General features: G+C 41.6%; 1 long non-coding RNA gene across 1 annotated transcript; it reads right to left on the bottom strand.

The window, feature by feature from the left end:
- Positions 1 to 277: 277 nt before the first annotated feature.
- Positions 278 to 16,907, bottom strand: LOC309369483. The gene is made up of 3 exons (XR_014168170.1): positions 16,798 to 16,907; positions 5,583 to 5,787; positions 278 to 356 (listed from the first exon to the last, which is right to left on the bottom strand). It is a non-coding gene; the product is annotated as an uncharacterized lncRNA (long non-coding RNA).
- Positions 16,908 to 18,763: the final 1,856 nt, after the last annotated feature.

Below are 18,763 nucleotides of genomic sequence, written 5' to 3'. Positions count from 1 at the left end.
GTAAAGATGTATCATCTGTGGGGTGATGACTGATGAAGACAGACACATTTTAATATACCATTCTCAGTGGGAAAAGGGAAGTTGGGGGTGTGTGACTTCAGTGAAGTGTGTGCCAGGAATTTCGTCCATTCAGAATTTTAATGGGAGTGTTGGTAGTGCTTAATTTCTAGAGAAAGCGATGATAGGACTCACCTTTATCCGGAAACAAACACTTGGTGATCTGAAAGCCCTTCCCTAATATTTGATGAGTGGGAAAACTCTGTAGTTACTAAGTAGTAGAGGAGTTGCACTCTGTGTGTGGTCATAGACAAATACATCCATTCAAACCTTCTGTGTTCTGAGATTGAGTCTTGACACTGGGGGGAAAAGAAAAAGTCAGGACCAAGCTCCAGTGATCCCTGGCATAAACCCAGTGCCAAGTGCAGAAGTCAGTGATTGAATTGGTTTCAATGCTGGGTTGTTAATATCACCACCAACACTGGTCCATGTCTAATTGGAAAACATATTGTATCAATTTGCATACTTGATACACATAAGTTGTTTTTAGTCATTAGGAGGAATCTTGCATGACACTTGTATATTTACAATCTATGAAATTAGGGAAGCGAAAACTCATTTTACTAGGCAACATTATACTGGTGTTTGTCAACTGTTACCCAGTGTGAGAAAGTTGTTCATCATGTGAGTAATATAGGAATGGTGTGTATGTGTGGTATGAGCATAAGAGATTGTGTGTGTGTGTGTGTGTGCATGTTGCAGGAAGGGCCATAGCTGAATGAATGCAAAAGGTTCCAGGTTCAATCCCTGCCTTCTCCAGGTGGGATATGCCCTGCCTGAATCCCTGAAGAGCCACTGCCGGTCAGTGTAGACAATACTGAGGTAAATGGAACAATGGTCTGACTTGGTAGGAGGCAGCTTCATATGTTCCTGCTGTGAATGGGGAACTTTATGGGCAGCAGAATGGACACAATGAAGATATTGCACAAGGCATTCCCTGGGTGAAGCAACAGACAAAATTGTGCCTACTCACACCACTCTGCTCACAGAATGACTGGACTTGCAGTTAAATTTCACTCCAGTGAAATTATGAGGAAAATGTATTCTCTTCTTATTTGGCTGCACTACTAGTATCCTGATCTAGAACATTTACGCCAGAAAAGGCGCCACATCTCTGAAATAATACCATGTTTCCTAAAGCTACCCTGATGTAACTGTTGCATCTCCCCAGTCTCAAACCCACAGGCACTGCCATTCAAATAGCAAGGACCAGACTGAATGGATGTCTATTGTAATTACTGTATATGAACCATGAAGTCCCAGTCCAGCGTATGTCCACTGTGATTGCAACTCGGTGGTAGAACACACACTTTGCATGTAAAGATCCCAAGCTCAGCCCCTGACCACTCCTGGTGGTGCTGAGAAAACTGTCTTATCTGCAAACCTTGGAGAGCTTGGTGTAGCTAATACCAAACTAGACAGATCAGTGATTGTGATCCAGTGTAAGACTACCCTGCCACTAACTTTACTCTGATTGCGGTACTTTCTGTGAGACCCAGCCATGATTAACTTTAGCTGGAATAGAATCCTTTAAAAGTGATCAGTCCAAAGCATGAAAATACTTATAGATGAGTAAAATAAAGAGGTTGTACCTATGTCTAGGTTTTCTGGATATTCCAGGAAATTATATACAGCAATAAAAGAAGTGCTCAATGTCAGGGGCTGGACTGAGGAATGGTGGGAGCCACCACCTGTGACATTAACATATGAGAATCCTGGAGGTGAAATAGTTAAACAGGTTACCCAATCAGGACCCAAGGGGGTGGAGTCAGAGGGACTATAAAACCAGTTCTGGGAGGGGCAAAGGGAGGAGTTCGTTGGGACTTGGGTTGTTGGTTGGAGTGGGAATGAATTGGGATAGAGTTTGTGGGTAGGTTTAGCTAGTGTAGTGAAATAAGCTGGGTCAGGAATAGTTAGGGGCTAGGAAGACAAGTAAATATCTGAGAGGTGGTTTAGTGAGTGAGAGCAGGTAGCAGAAGTTATAGGTCTGGATAGGCACCCCATGATTGTAATTGACTGATACCGTTTGTGAAATCATATGCTTGTTAAACTGCAATAAATAAACAAAAGTTTATGTTCCAATTTAACCCTGACTGGTGGCAGCGAGAAATAATGTGGTGGCACAGGGATCAATAGACAGTGAAATGTCCAGGGACCCTGTGTGATCGCCCCCCCACCTTCCCCAGAAGAGGAGGACAGTATAGATTTAGAACAGTGGTTTGCAGAAGGGCATAGTGCAGATACTGCCAAGAGAAAAAGCTGGGAAATATTGGAGCAGCAGCAGCAGGAAGGGGAAGCACCAGAGGAGAGACAAATAACAGATTCAGTATCTCTTGAAAGCATTCCTGACCCCCCCTCCCAAAACCAAGAGAGTGAGAGTAGAGTAGCAGAACAGAAATCTGAGAGGCAGATAGCACTGACTAGCCAGCGCAGGGGTAACGTAGATTAGGAGGGACTGAAGGGGTGGGACTTTATTTGGAGCAATGCTATTATCTAAGAGAGACAACATTCCTTTGTCTCTCTGTGTGAATACTGAATAAATTATGTGGTAAGAACTCTTTTTGGTTATCTGCTTTTTGACTGCTAGCGGGGGGAGGGATCATAATTCCCTGAACCCAGAGTGAAGACACTCTGCTACGTGGATGGCTATTCTCTATGTACTTTGGGAAGAAGGAGAAAAATGAGTTCCATTTTGATTAATGGGATTTGCATTTGCATTTTATATATTTGAAATGCATATGCATTTATTTGTTATTGTTATTTACATGAGGATTGTATTTAAATGCTTCCTTTGAATTTGGAAGCTGCTCTTGAAGTTCATTGATGAAAAATACACTAATACACTCCCAGAAGGGTTTTTTATTTTGCAAGCTTTTGTTTTTATTTTTTTACCATCACCCTCTCAACTGCAGGGTGCTCTTTATGTTTAGAGGAGTTTAAAACAATAGGCACCTCTGTTGAGTGCTAAATAAGAAGACGCTCAATAAAAGATATGTATCTTGCTAATGATGGATTCTGTACTATGGAAGGAAGGAAGAGTTTAAAAATTGCTAACAAATATGATGAAAAATGACTTTTTTAAAAAAAATATATATAAGGGGAACAGGAATACCAGCTTCCAATAATGCTCCTCATAAAGAAAACTGTGACAGGTTTTTAATGTGATGGACATCCTTTTCTGCTGCCTGGTAATAATGACTTCTAGGAACAATGCTTCATGCTTTCATCTCTAGAAGTTAGTTCCATAATGGCCTGAGCTTCACATTTAACCTTTTTTAAGCTATGGAAACTGCCGGAAGAATATATATTTCCATAGTTGTTTGGAGTGTTGTTATTTGGAGGCCTAGAAAAGTGATACATGGTATCTTTTATGAAAGCTGGCATTTGTGGATCTAATTAATGGTCTACTCTTGTCTATATGTCATTTTAAACGCCAGTCATATTCAGGTATTTTTGGATGCCCTTTCTCCCTAAATATTTAGACAAATATTGTAAGCTAATAATATCTACACAAGGACAGCGAGGTAAAATATTGAGACAATGAGTAATAGAGAACGGGGGAGGAATTCAATTCAGTTTGCATTTAAAAGCAAATCTATTTGCACTTACTAAAAAAAATGTATGTTAGTCCTCACTCTGGGGAATGAACACAGTTTGGCATAGAAAGGTAGCTTGAAGATAATGATGGCTGGTGATGACAAGAGTAAAACACCATGAAAATATAGACAGGGCCGGTCCTATAACATTGCATTGGGGGGAATGTGCCTCAGGTGGTAGATCATAAGGTGTGGATCATTTCACCTCCATCCGTTACCCATGGGCCTGCTTACCACTATATTTCAGTCCCATCTGCATGCATTTTTGTACACATTACTGGGCTGCAGAACTGCGTCGCAAAATTCAGAGAAATGGAAATTTTGAAGGATTGCATGTTTCACTTTTGAATATTGTTTTGAAAAGTGCAAGTTAGCTCAGTATGCTTTTAAATGCTAGCTGAATGCCCAGCCCCAACCCCACAGAGTGATTCCGTGCACCCAGCTGAATGTTATCGCCGAAATATTTTTCAGATATTAGAAATGCTATGAGTTCCAGTTTCACTGCAAATTGCAAAGGGATTTGGAATTCATGCGGCAAATTTGCATGCATCTTGACCTCAGCGCAAATCCTAAAGAAAATTTAAAAGTGACATTGAATAGCTCTAAAATAAAGAATAACTATGGGAATAACCATGGCAGAGGCATCTCTACTATTTCTTCTTCATAACTTTCTTTGACAAAGGGGGCCTTCCTTGCTGGCTAATCCCAGCCCTGCCTCTTCCCTCCATCGCCGCAGGCCAAGTTCATCTTCACTCCAACACAACCACCCCCCTATGCAGCGTCTACTAAGGAGACAGCCGACATTCTTATCAATACGTTTTTCACTGAAGGGTGACTCAAAGCAAGTGGTATGAAAGAAGTTTCTGCTACAAGAGGGAGAAATGTAAGTGGAACCACTGGTAGGAAAGATTCATGTCATTTGAATGTCAGTGAATGGATACAGCAGGAGGCAGGCAGAGATTTTTCTTTTTAATCATTAAGATGCCATGAGCATTCCAGGGAAAGCAATATAGCAAAAGACAGCAGCAGGTTAGAGAAGTAGCTTATTGCTTCAATACAGTTTCTAAAAGTGAGGGGTATCGGGGGAGTTGACTATGGTTGCATGGTAGTAAAAAGAGGCTCTCTTCACAAAATCTCATTTTTATTACAATTGTTTTTATTATTACATCCATGCATGACCTTTTAGAAACTTTGGGATTTGAGGACTCAGACCCTCCTTCCATTTGGATGGGCGTTTCTAGATAAAGTCTGAGGACCTCTATGATAGATGCCATGTAGCTATGGAAATGTATTGATTGTTTTAGTACGCTATTTTGAATTTTTTTTAATACAATGTTCAAATATACTTCACATATTCCAAAATACCATTGACACAAAAATCAAGGACTGAAACTAAACATTTCTGAGCCCTTGCTCAAAAATATTAAGGTCTATTTGGTGAGGAAAATGGAAACTCTTATATTTCATACTGTTTTAGGTTTCATAGCTGACAAAAGTGCCTCTTGCTGTTGTTTAAAATATATCATTCTGTTATGTTAGATTCTCTATTCACAGAAAATTAAGAAAATATACCCCTGGGGTTAAAAACAAAATGCTAAAGTGAGGGATTTTTTTATTGAAAATGTAAGGAATGATGATTAGTTAGAGTGATGATTAGTTAAAGCAAAAACTTCCATTAAATACAGTGAAAGTATTTCTCTAGGCAAGTGTGATGATGCAGTTTTGGTGTCTCGTGCATTGCTATGGCAACAGAAAAATGGAAGAAAGGGGGGAACTGCCACCGGACATGTTGCAGCTGCAATCTTCTTCTGAAAGGATAGGTGGTGGTGGTGCAGAATATTCACAACATATTTTTTTGTCTGACAGGAACAACTGTCTTTACAGCAAAATACCATAAAGGTGTCTCAGAATATTGCAAAATTAGCTCACCTTTTAGCCTGCCTGTCACAAGAGAAGCATAAAGACATAATTTCACCCTGTCATTCGCGTATCAGAGCGTTGGCTTTTCTGTTCATTTTCTTGACTTCTTCAGCATCTCATCTACCCCAATTATTATACTCAGCACAAACTTGCTGCTAATCAGTACTTGTGAAAAACAATAGAGAGGAGGGTAAGAAGGCTTTCACCCTGGAAACTGAAGAGGAAGAAGACACAGGTAGATATTATAAATTGAAAAGGAGGCATCAGTGCATCCATGTGTCTGAAAGTACATTCAAGACACTTCAGAGTGCCAGGAGAGGGACTTTGAAAGAAGCCAGATTTAAATGGCTATTGTCGGAGACAAAACAGTTGAAAGACTGAACACCACAGTCCTAAAGATAAACATAGGTGATATGGTACACTGATAAGTGGGTACCAGCATTCCAACAACAGAATCATTGTGTGAGGCAAAAGGGAGAAAGCTAGCCCATCTTCTGGTCTGGTCAGTACAAAAGCCATATTGGTTGCATATGTTTCATAGGGATCCTGGCAGAAGAACGTTGACCTTCATAACCTGGCCCCAGGCTGAAATTAAATGGTGCAGTGGTCATGTGACTAGGGCCCATGCAGCCATCTTGTTACCTCCTTCTCTCTCCCCCCGCAACACCTAATAACAATTGAGTTTACATTATTGTGTTGTTAGTTTTCCATCTCTGCTCCACTTTATTGGCTGCTGTTTGGAGGCCTGGACAGACTATCAATGTAATGATGTCATGTTGCAAGCAGATGATGTCATATCACATTGTGGAAGGGAGGGGGAGGAGTGCTAGACTGTTCCATCCATACAGTCTTTGCAGCATCTAATTTCAGCCTTTTCTGTTGTGGAAGCCAGGCTCAGCCCATCTGCTAGAGTTTCAGCCACTATCCTTAATCTACTCGTTGTGCCAGTCAGCCAAAAAATGGGGCCTGTTGGTTTTTGCCTTTTGAAATGGCAATAAATGAAAATGACAGTAGTACCACTGAACCATTAAACTCACAAAACATACAATCAATCAAACATCATCAGAGGATAGTGAAGAGTCCCAATTTATCTCAGAAAAGCTATTTGAATTATGATGCACTATTCGTTGCAATCCACTTAGAGTGCCTATTAGAAAAGCAGGGCACCACCATTCATTCATTAATTCTACTTTTTATGATTTCCATTTATAGACTGCTTATTATCTGAAGAGTGGTTCCCATTTAGAACTGTATTGCTATGTAACTAGCCAGGTCTACATTCCCATTCATGTAAAATCCACAGTGTACAATCAGAGCACAAAAATAAGAGCAATGGGAGCTGAAATCCTATAATCATTTACCTGGGAGTAATCCCAGTGAGGCTTTTTTCCATGTAAATATGCATAGGATTTTGAAGTAAAACACTAAGAAACAATGAAGTAAGCATTTCAGCAAAGTAACCTTAACTCTGTGCTAAACTTTATCCACTGTGAGCTCAGAAATAGTCAAAACTTTATGCAGCATTAAAGGAACCTGAAATAAATAGGCAAATGCCACAAATCTGTGATGATTAAAGCAAAGCTACATTGTTCAAATTTGGTTTACGTTGGTTTTTTTCCATGCGAGTTAGCACACTCTTCTAAATATTTTACCATTTTCCTTCCTTCAGAATCTGTAAAAATAACCATTGATTTTAAAGGTGTCTGTCCAGCTCAATTTCTATCTTCCATCCCGTTTCAACTAGGAACTGAACAGAATCTAACTATAAAAGACAGTCAATTTTCTTTGCAGTAATCTTTAATATTTTTCATCAGCGTCTTGCTCCCCAGACAAGGTGTTAGTTTTCCAATCCAAACCCACTCATCAATGAACAGCTAACGAGATTAAAGTGTTGACTTTCAAAAGTAATCACAAATAATAGAATGTATCATACCACCAATAAAGCTGATATTAAGATGGACTGCAATCTGAAGTATCATTGTGCTAATGCACAAAAATATTTGTTCCCCAGCCAATAAAATGGTTTGGAAATGCATCCTAAGAGTCAGAATAAACCTCTCCACTGAAACAGATACTATGGGTTGTAGCCAATATTAAGTCTATTCAGATAGACCTACTATCAAAATAAGAACAGGACTCATATAGGTCCATTGATGTCAATGTGTTGGTTCTGAGTAGCTTGATACAACACGATGTACATTATAAGTAAAGAAATAATTACGAATGATATATCATAAATTAAATAAATATTAAAAATTGAGTAGTTGTTCAATCTAGATAGGCATTTTTTTTAATACAATGCCTCAAGCTAATGTAAAGATGCATTGCTACCCACTGGTAATCAGTCTCAGGAGTGGGTATTAAAATTGTTCACCATTATCTAAAAATTTTACCCATGCCAACATTTGAATTGAAAATACTTGGTGTTTATCAATGGGTTTTCCATGGAACAAAATTAGTTTTCTCTTAATAAGACAAAAGGAGCAGAAATGTCAATTACTATGACTTCATTTTCACTATTATTTTCCAATTACTTGAAGAAGCCTATTCATAGCTTAGAATGGTAAGAAGTGCAGAAGCCTTTCTTTGCAAACATTTAGAAGAATGCCCAGGGCACTATATGTAAAGCTTCACTAGCTGTTCCTAAAATTTGAATCCCGTAAAATGTAGCAGCGCTAAACAATTTATGAAGCACAAATTGCAGTGGTTATTGGCTTTTTCTCATTATGTTTTCAGTTGCTGTTAACGTTACTGGAAGTAAAATATTGATGCTTCCCTTTAAGCCTTAAAGACCTTTTCCTGAAGGATGGGGCTGTAGACTATAGTCCAAAGTGCCATGGTGGTCAAAAATGACTTGTGGCTCAACTTGAACCTTCCATTTTCACATCCTGAAAACCTACTTACCCTTTAACCTGCCAAAAGTAAGAGAATGATCTTATTTTGGTGGGCTCATCCCCAGCTCACACTGAAGCATTAGCAGTGCGGTCTTATACACATCTACTCAAAAACACATTTCAATGAGTTCAATAAGGCTTACACCATAGAAAGTTAGGCTTGCAGCCTCAGTGATCTGACTTTTTTCCAGGCCCTGTTGCATACTCTCCAACATGTCCCAGTGGAAGACCAAGACCAGTGTCTTCTGGGGCCATACTCCCGTGCGAGTCATGTGATCTGTGTGGGAGTATGGCACCCCAAAACACGTTATTTGGACACCGTGTTCTCACATGAGAGCATGCCAAAAATGGGATGCCCTGATTCAATAAATTTAATTGGGGCAGTTGAGGGATATGCTGCTGTACACCCTACTGTTGGTGGAAACAGAAGCAACCTTACCTACAACGTGTGGGGGACATTTAGCCCTCCAGTTGTTGCTGAATTACAAGTCCCATCACCCCAGCAAGCATGGCCAATGACCAGGAATGATGTGAGTTGCAGTTTAGCAAAATCTGGAGGACTAAAGGTTCCTCACACCTGGTCTAATGAAACACCTCCAATTGAGATGATGGAGGACCTCCCTTGAACTGAATGGATGTAGAACAGTGTAGCTCAGGAGTGGGGAAACTTTAGTCTTCTAGTTGTTGCTAAACTACAACTCCCATCAACCCCAACCATCATGGTCAATAGTTTGATGAGAGTTGCAATCCAACAACATCTGGAGGTTCTCCTCTCCTGATGCAACTCATGTGGAGAGGAACAGTGGCCCAGCATCAAGGCAACTGAGGGAAGGGAGAAACGAAGTTGTGATGGTTCTTGACAGAACGTCTCTACCCCGTTATCTAAACAAGAAGGAAAGGGAAGGGAAGTGTGAGCTGGAACAGGAATTTGTCTTCTTCTTTTCATGTCACCAAGGTCCTTCTAAACACTCAACAACAGTTTGCATTTGTGTGTGAAAGAAAGGAAGGGAGCTGACTGAAACCAGAAGCTTCCTCAGAAATGGCCTTCACCACATCAATAAATGATGAGCACAAGTCTGCTCTGCTTCTTTGAACTAGCTTTTTGAAAAAGGGCACGAGGGCATTTTGTTGCAAAGGTTCATGGTGGTTTCATGATGAATGTTTGTGCTGAGGACTCGGGGTGGGCATGCCATCTTTGAAAGCAGCTTTTTGTCTGGAGGTACCAAGGCTCTTGGGCTGCAATAGCGAATAATGTTCAGTAGCACTTAAAATGCCTAATATGTGCTTTATTAGCTCTTTGTACAGTTATGCTTGCCACTGCAGACTGGAAAATGGAATGGGAGTATGTACTTCAGAAAATGTTGAAAGCTCAAATTTTGGCTAGTAGGTTTCTTTATTAGGGACGGTATCAGAATCTATGTTGTTCAGACAAGCTCACTTGAATGGTCTTCCTCTGAGGCGCCCAAATAGCACCCACATTTCTAGAGGATTAGATGCTCCCATTCACAGAGTCACCTATTATGGCCACAATACAAGCTGTAGTGAGGCATTTTAATTTTTTTCCTCCATGCAAGTAGCATTGTCTGGAGAGATAGTGGGACTTGCCTCTCTGTTGCATCCCTTGACAGCTTCTCTCCCACCCCTGCACTGTCCATGGGGAAAATCTGCTATGTGATCAGGATTGCACCTCACAGGGTCCTTCCTTGTGGCAATTAAATGAGGGGGAGCACCATGTACTCCAAAATAGTCAGTGTGGCCCAGTGGCTAGCGTGTCAGATTAGGATCTGAGAGACCAGAGTTCTAATCCCCACTTGGCCATGAAGCTCTGTGGGTGACCTAGTGCTGATCACTGTCTCTCAGTCTAACCCACCTTACAGGATTTAAGGAAGAGGAGGACAACCATGTAAGTCACCTTGAGCTCCTTAGAAAAAAAGGTGAGCTATAAATGCAGTAAATAATTATAAAAAATGGTTAGTGGGGTGAACACAACTGTGCCCCCAAATGCAAGCAGGTGAGATGGATATTTAGTTGACATGGCACTAATCATTTCCTTATTCACTCTTCCTGTCACTACCCTACTCTCTTCAGAGCCAGACTCACACCACAGTTTAGTTCCTGAGTTGCACCTTTAATATTAACTAGGTGAAATGCTTCAGACTTCTTTAAGCATTTCTAGCCCCTGATCCAGCAGGTATGTAAGCTTGGTGTTGTTTTGGCTGCCTTTGACTGACACTGGGTTTGTGTGTGGAGGTCCCCAAGCCACCCCTCAAAATAATTCACAAATCACACGTAATTTTAGTTTAAGGTTTTTGGCACTATTTTGGCCACAACTTTATTAAAATCTGTGAGTGGTTGCTTAGGCGTTGGTTAATTCTGTCCGCCTGGGACAGAACTGACTATCCAAACTCCATCGGACGCCAGTGAAGGGAAAACAATGTTGGGGATCAGTTGAGCTGAGCGACAGTCCCTCACCGCTCACCCAACCAGCTCCCCAAGGCTTGCCGGCCGTAGTCCCATTTCAGGGATTGGACAAAATCATGGCAAGCCCCAGGATTCCAGCACCATTGGAGGGGCAGGCCCAGCCTAACCCGACCCCTCCACCACCAATCTTTATAACCAATGCCTAACCGCAACATTACAAGTTGTGATGAATTGCTAAGTAGTAGGCAAAAACCAGATGGTACCAGCCAATCAGCCAAATGGCAAAATTCCTACTAGGCCCCTGCCCCAAGGCAGACGACTCCATGACAGGCAAAGCAAGGTCAACCGGAACACAGGGTGATCCGATGCACATTGCGAAAGAGAAAGCGGAAGCAGTGAGCTCCAATATTTAAAGCCTAAGGTCCCACCCACCCAATTTGCTACATGCAATTTGCCCCAGCAACCCGGTCAGCCAATCATTGCGCCAGGCCATAACCATTAACCTGCCTGGCAACAGAGGGCCAGGCAGGTTAATGGCAACAGAGGGCTGGCGTGGGAGCCCCCACCGCAACCCGTGCTCTCATTTTAGGGAGAACACGCTTTATCCACCATAATTCAAAACCAGCATATTTAGAATCAGATCCAGAGGGTTGAGTTCCACGGGGCTTCCAAGCTACTGTTTTTCACAAGCTGCCCTATAACAATTGAAATAGATTTTAATCTTGCTTATTGCTTTTTCTCTTGTTTTAACAATGTTGTGGCTGCCAGTTTGTGTCCATGCGTGTGTTTAGTATTTGCATTTTAATTGCTTTATTCTTTTCGTAAACTGCCCTGGGAATATGACTGTAGGGTGGTATAAAAATACTTCAGCTAAATCGATAAATAATAAACTCTTCCCTCAAAATGGGGAGGGGGGAATTATGGACTTCAAGTGCAGCCTACGACAGAACAGGAGGCTTGTGTATATCTTTAGACTGCGGCTTTAATCTTTTTAAAACTGGCATGTCTCCTATGACTTCATTTACTACATAAATCTGCAGCTGTTGCTTTGGTTGTTCAGGCTCCCCCCTGTCCTCCTTCCTCTAATCCTTGCTTTATTATACTAACCTTGTGGTCTTTTTCTTTCCTGGGATATTGAACTCTTCATTCATTGACTCATGTCTATTTTCAATTACAGCCTTGCTGCGATATGACTCGAAAATAAAGGCACGTAAGGTCTGAATCCATAAGGTCTCGTAAATGCAACTTCTATCACAGACTGACTTTTCTAAATATGGCACTCGCAGGATGGGAATTTTCCCAAGGAGATAATCTGAAGCATGTGAGCTGAGTGCCTTTGTGCTGCCTTCTCTTTTGAGTCCTGATTGAATATAGTGACACTTGCATTCTGACATTCAGAAGAAAAGGCTGTCCAATTCTATAAAGGGTATGGTTTGTGCATGCTAGGGTCATTTATTTCTGGGGCTCATAGTTCTTAATCGTGATTGCACATCTTCCTTCTCAGTACACCAATTGGCAAGAATCTTGCCTTTACACTCCCTCCTCCTCCGAAAAAGCCAGCCTACCAGAAGATTGAGGGGCCTAATTTAACATTTCTCCTCTCTGCCACAGGGTCATTGGATGGTATTGGATACATTACTCCAGTACCCTATCAGACAAAAGGGTTAAATAAATAAATAAATAAATAAATAATTTATACCCTGCCCATCTGGTTGGGTTTCCCCAGCCACTCTGGGTGGCTCCAGTCACTCTGGACAGAAGTGAAATAATAGTCTAGTAGTACTTCAAAGGCTAACAAATGTATTACTACCTAAACTTGCATAGATTACCAACAATGAGCATCTGACTCTAGCCCAGGAAAACTTACACCAGATTCTCCTCCTGCTCCTGCTCTGTCTCCAAGGTTCTAAAACAGTTCCATTTATTGCACTACAACCCACTTTACAAAGTTGTTGTAAGGGTGAAAGATTATAAAACACAGTGGCATATTTAAAATGCTGTTATAAAACATTGGATGGTTCAAATGAGAACTCAATGTGCAGAGCATGGGAGCATGGAAGCATGGGAGCATGGGAGCATGGGAGCATGGGAGCATGGACTGCATCCTGCCTGAACATCCCACCCAGCTAAGTCTGTTACATCAGGCAACCACAGATTAGATGTGCTGAGGGGCCATATGAAAAGTCTGTTTGTGGGCCTGAATATGCTGGTTGTGTCCCAGATTCTATTTTCTTTTATTTTCCCCTCCCCATCGTGATTCCATGACCTCAGAGGTCACACCCCATGACTACCTAGCAGCTCCACCAGGTCTAGTGAGTACCAACCACCTTTGGAAGTAAATGTGTATAGGTTTACAACTGGGCAGCATAATCCTATGCAAATTTACTCACTGTGCTCAATGGGACCTTGCAAGTGTGTTCCCTTGCAAGTGTGTTTAGTAATGCAGTCATACAATGCAATCCTATGGGCATCTACTAAGAAGTAAGTCACCTTTGAGTTCAGTGAAGCTTACTTTCAGGAAAGGCTATTTTGAATTGCAGGCTCTGTCTAGCTAATTTTCAGTACTGAACTTTCGATCCTCTGAAAATGAATATTTCTGGAAGAGGCCAAATTTAGCTGTATCATTTGATGTCTTCTGCATTTAGACAAGTGTGTGAAGATATATAACACCATGACTTTAGAGACCAACAGATTAGGAGCTTCTACTCAAATGTTAATTACTTTTACAGATGGACAGCCATTAAGGAAGACCAGCTCTTTGATATCAAAGGACTAACTTTGAATATATGTGTGGCTGACCACTCACAAAAACTAAACCACTTTCACACACTTGAGCCTCAATATATTGGAACATCTTCAGTGCCTTTGATGTGGTAGATTAAATGAGCTCCCCCAAGTACTGTATCATTTCAAAATGAGTTTAATTTTAAGTTGTATATTAAAATGCAGGATCAGCACCCCTAGCCTACGGCACTGAAGCTACAGACCTTTTTCTATTTCTCTTGTGCCACACATTTCATAAATGTTCAAAGTATTTTTTCTTCTTATTAAGTGAAAAATGTCACCCCAAATCTTGCTACATTGGGAGGACCAATACATTAGAAATGTGGGGTGTAGATGGACTTATTAGACATCCTAAAAAACATATTTTAAGCCCTAGGGCAGCAATCTTCCAGGACCAGCATGCCAGTTGGTGTGTTTGTTTTTGTACAGAGAAAAAGTGGGCATCACAACAGGCGTGTCTCTTAATTTTTGTACAATTGGCAACATTCTAGCCATTCAAAAGTGAGAGCTTTCACAAGCATCTAGGCATGCCAGAGTCATCTTCACACTGCTGGATAACAGATTTGTTTAGTTTAGAAGACTGGCGCAAATTACTCATTTGTTTTTATTTCATGGTATATTTCACAACTTATTTTCAGACATGATCTTAGTTGTAATACTTGTATGTAATGACTCTAGAAAATGTGTGACTATGAAAAAGAAGTTTATTGAAAATCGATGTACATATGCACAAAGCCAATAAAAAAATTGGGGAGAGAGCCTAGGGGACTAGGCTACGCTCTTAAATGTTCCCTTGGCACCTCCTTCTCAAAACCCAGGAAGCTTCTTCCCAGCTTAGGGAGTGAGGCGCGATGCTCATGTGCGTGACGACACCACATACGTTGCCCCCTCCCAAGTTCCCACCTCACAAGTTGGTACCTCTGACCCTAACTGTTCCCCTAAACAAAATTTCACTGTACACCACTGGGGGAGAGTGATCCCTCCCACACCTTTCAGCCCAAATGGTCCTGTCAGATGGCAAGGGTGGTTACTCATGAGTAACCAGGCAGGACTCCAACCTGTCTTTTACAGGTTTTATTTAGGTGCAAACTATTTACAGTGCAGAACCCCATAGTTCATGTCTGCCTCAATCGCTAGCAGAATCCGGGAGTTCCTGTTTCCTGGACCTCCCCCAGCATAAAAGCCTCGTTATGCCCAGCCTTTTTCTTCCCTCTTTGCGCTTTAGACTTCTGCGCAGGGTGGGCAATGGAAGGAGCGTGCTTCCTTCCTGGCCGGCTTTGCCAGGAGTGGTGCGGAGGCTCCCACCAGATTCCTCTGGTCCTTTCACCTCTTTCCCACTGGAGGTGGGGTTTTCCTCATCACCGGGAGAGGAACTGCTTAGCAAGATTTTCGGAGGCTCCCTGTAGCACAACTGCCCCTCTGTTTCCCACCCCTGTTCTGAAGGCAGTTCCCTGACAGGTACAGTGTATGAAACGTTTCCTACATAATTCTGCTTATTGCATAAGATAGCCCTAATATATATATGCAGCTGGACTTTAGGAGGAAAACACTGTTTTGCCAATCTCATAACAACCAGTTGATGAATTGGCCTTGACTCTGTGACAACACTGCACATCAAGGGTAGAAGCATAACAGGAATCTGAGAAGAAGCACGCACAGGAACCATTGATGCAAGTAATAAAAGACATGCCCCCTTCTCTTGCCCTGATCCCTCAGTATAGTCTTCTTGTACATTTTGGTCTGCTGCATATACAAGCTGTCAGATGAAAATCCTTCAGTCCTAAGACCTTTGTGTTGGCAGCAATAAATATAACTGATTCCGATGCAAGTTCTGCTGTGCTGCAGGTAAATTATGGAAGCAGACAGGTTGTCCTCATTTATCCTGCATCATCGGAAGGCAAGGTGTATACAGAATGTCAATATGATTTGGCATTTGGGAATGGAAACATTTCCAGGAAGGGAAGAGCACTCCTGCGCTCACATATCCAGGTCCAGAAACACGTTGCTTCTATGTTGAGGCAGCAGTTGCCAAATCCAATGGTAACTTATTAGAGGAGAGGGGAGAGGAAAGACACATGCAACCAGAAATGGCAGAAAAATAACAGATACAGCATCCCTCTGTTACTTACCAATCAGGGACTGTGCTGCCACCAATGCCCACTTGTCATTCACAGAGGTAGCCAATAAGCTCACAACAATGGGGACATGCCTGAGAAACACTCCACTGTATAATCGCCCAATGAAGTATGCAAATCAATACAACTCCCACTCCAGCAGCCCCAGTGATCCAGCCAGGAATTCCCAGGCACCCTTCCAGACATGGGTTCAAGTCTCTTTCTCCTCACCACCACTGACTTGGAACTCCACACAAACAAAGGGGAGGGAGATCAGGACACGCATCCCCGTGTCCTGGCAGAGGACCAGCAGGAAGCAGTCAAAGCCTTCCTGGGACAGAGGTTCAAGACCCTTTTGTCAAAGAGAGGAGCCATGGCACACACTGATAGCATCCACCAGTGGCTCACTCTATAGGGAAGCAGGAAACAGGAATTTGAGCCCCATTAAGATGAAAGGAAGAAAATGCATACCCTTGCCTTTTGCATGCTGGAAAAATATATACCAGGGCAAAAAACTACAGCTCTCATCAGCCCAGCCAACATTACAAATGATCGGGGATTGTGGGAGTTTGCCCAATGACATCTGGAAGACTGGGCACCACACTGGCTACTCCTTAATTGAGTCACTCCCATGAATCTATTATCTAAGCACCTATCAAATTACATAGTGCTTCAGGACATAAACAGAGAGATAGGTCCCTGTCTCAAAGAAGCTTAACCATGGGGAGATAACAGAGGGAGAGAAGACCCCAAGATTGCTGAATTTCTTTTTCTCATGTCCAGATTGTTCTAAGATGCAGGCCTAGCAAAGAAACTTAAAGGGAATCTTAACTTCAGCCCTCACCCACTTAATGATTTTGCCAGCTATTAAGTGGGACTAACTCTTGAAAATCTTCATCTGTCTGATGCTGCAGAAGGAGGGCAGGGGAGAGTGGAAGCTGAATAAGAAAAGGATTTAGTCCATTTCCCTTTCACCATCTGTAAAAATATCAAAATCCCAGGCCCACTCACCTCCACACCTGGTGTTCTGCAGCCGATATTATATTGCACAGATCACTTTCCTTAATCTCAGCTCATTAAACACTGCATGCATCTCTTCAGCATCCCATCGAACATCTCTCTTGCAGTCCACAATTAGTCAGCAATCCCATAATAAAAGACACCACAATGGACATCTCTCAGAAAAACCCAGCTAAGGTTGCCATAGCAGCCTTTCCTCTGTGGGGCTGCCATCTGTGGATTTGAATGGGAAAAATTAGCTTTCCAGTAACTTCGTTGTTTTCCACTGAGTCTGTCTATGCAGTAAGATGGTATTAGAATTCTCTGTGGATGGTGGGTGGAAGAAAGTTCAGTAAAGTTTAATTTAACAAAACCTTTCTGAGCTCTGGCTGCAAACTATAAGGTTAATAATGTTTTTCCTGTTGAGACCATGTTGCTTTTCTACTTGCACGAAAACTGACAGTCATCTTTGAATGGAATTCGTTACAACAATCCCAGATTTCTGTATGTGCTGGACTCATCTTGTTTTGCATTCAGTCACTTTGTGTGATTATATATATATGTCTTCTGAATGCCATCCATTTTCCTATACACAGTATTAAGGTCATCTTTATCCAGCAGTCTGGTGTCTTTTGGAACAATGTGTTTGGGAAAGCAGTTCTATTCAAAAAGCTACTTCGGTGAAAATTTTATAGCGGGCATGTTTGCAAGTCCTAGCCATAAAAAGAGATTGAAATATAGCATCTAGTAGCAGCTCCCTTTTTCACCTATTTGTGTTAAAACAAAAACAAACAAACAAAAACCACCAATTTGATTTGTGCTATATAGTAGCCTGCCCAATCACGTTTTTTAGTTGTCACAAATACTCTCCTGTGTTTCCTGGCTGTGTTATCAATACATTCTCTACTTTCTACAAAAAGTTGTTCTTGCATACACCTTCCAGACTTAACTAATTTATTATGGTTTCACAGAGCAGAGTCTACTTCATCAGATACATAAAGGTGACAGATACATAATGGGTGTAAGAGCAGCCATGATCACATCTGAAATGGACCATGAGTAGAATCCATCAAACAGGGAGGAGTGAGACCTGTGCTGATGAAGAAAATGGGTGGATAACCAACACCTGGAGAGAATAGTAGGATAGCACCATGAATTCCTTATGCTCACATTGTAGCCATCTGCACAGGGGTATGATTAAAACAAAGCCTGGCTGTGCTTGCTGCAACCAACCATCTGTTAGTCAATCGATGACATGGTTTTGACAGGGAGTAAATATAAGTGCTTACCTTTCTATGTTTGGACGACCTGGCTTCACTGAGTTCTTTTCTTCTTAAGTTCATTGAAGTGATGTGAAGCAAAGGCTCTACTAGGGGGAGCAACTGAATGACCCTAGGAAACCGCAATATGGTGCCCATGAGACTATAGGTCACAAACAATATACAGTAAGATGAAGTTCTAAAGGTTCTTATAGTAAAGAAAGTTAAGAATGCTAGATGCATGTTTCAAAGACACTGAATTGCTGTGGACTGGGACTTCGGCTCAGAAAGTTGGGACACATATTAAGAGTGTCTCATTTGGAAAGGCTTGGAGTCCAGTTGGTATTTATTTATGACATCTGTATGCTTCCCCATAACACAAAGTTCTCTGGGTAACATATAAGAAAACAATGTAAACACAAATAAGACATCAAACTATAAAATCGAAGATAACATAAATACAACATAAACCAAGTCCAATTGCACCTCCAAAGTTAAAGTCCAGAGAGAGGCCCAGACATCATTTATTTAAAATAACTGAGTGAACAGAGAGGTCTTTATCTGGCACCAACCCCACAAAGAAGGCACCAAGGAAACATTTTGGGGTTTGCTGTTCTAGGGAGCATCATCACCGAAAAGGCCCTCATCTTTGTGGTTAACTGGTGAGATCACTTGGTTTACGGATGCAAAACGACCATGACTTTTCTTATGGCATTCTT

Source organism: Podarcis melisellensis (assembly GCF_964234715.1).
Source record: "Podarcis melisellensis genome assembly, chromosome: 5".
NCBI lineage: Eukaryota > Metazoa > Chordata > Lepidosauria > Squamata > Lacertidae > Podarcis > Podarcis melisellensis.
This window is presented reverse-complemented; position numbering and strand designations above follow the sequence as displayed.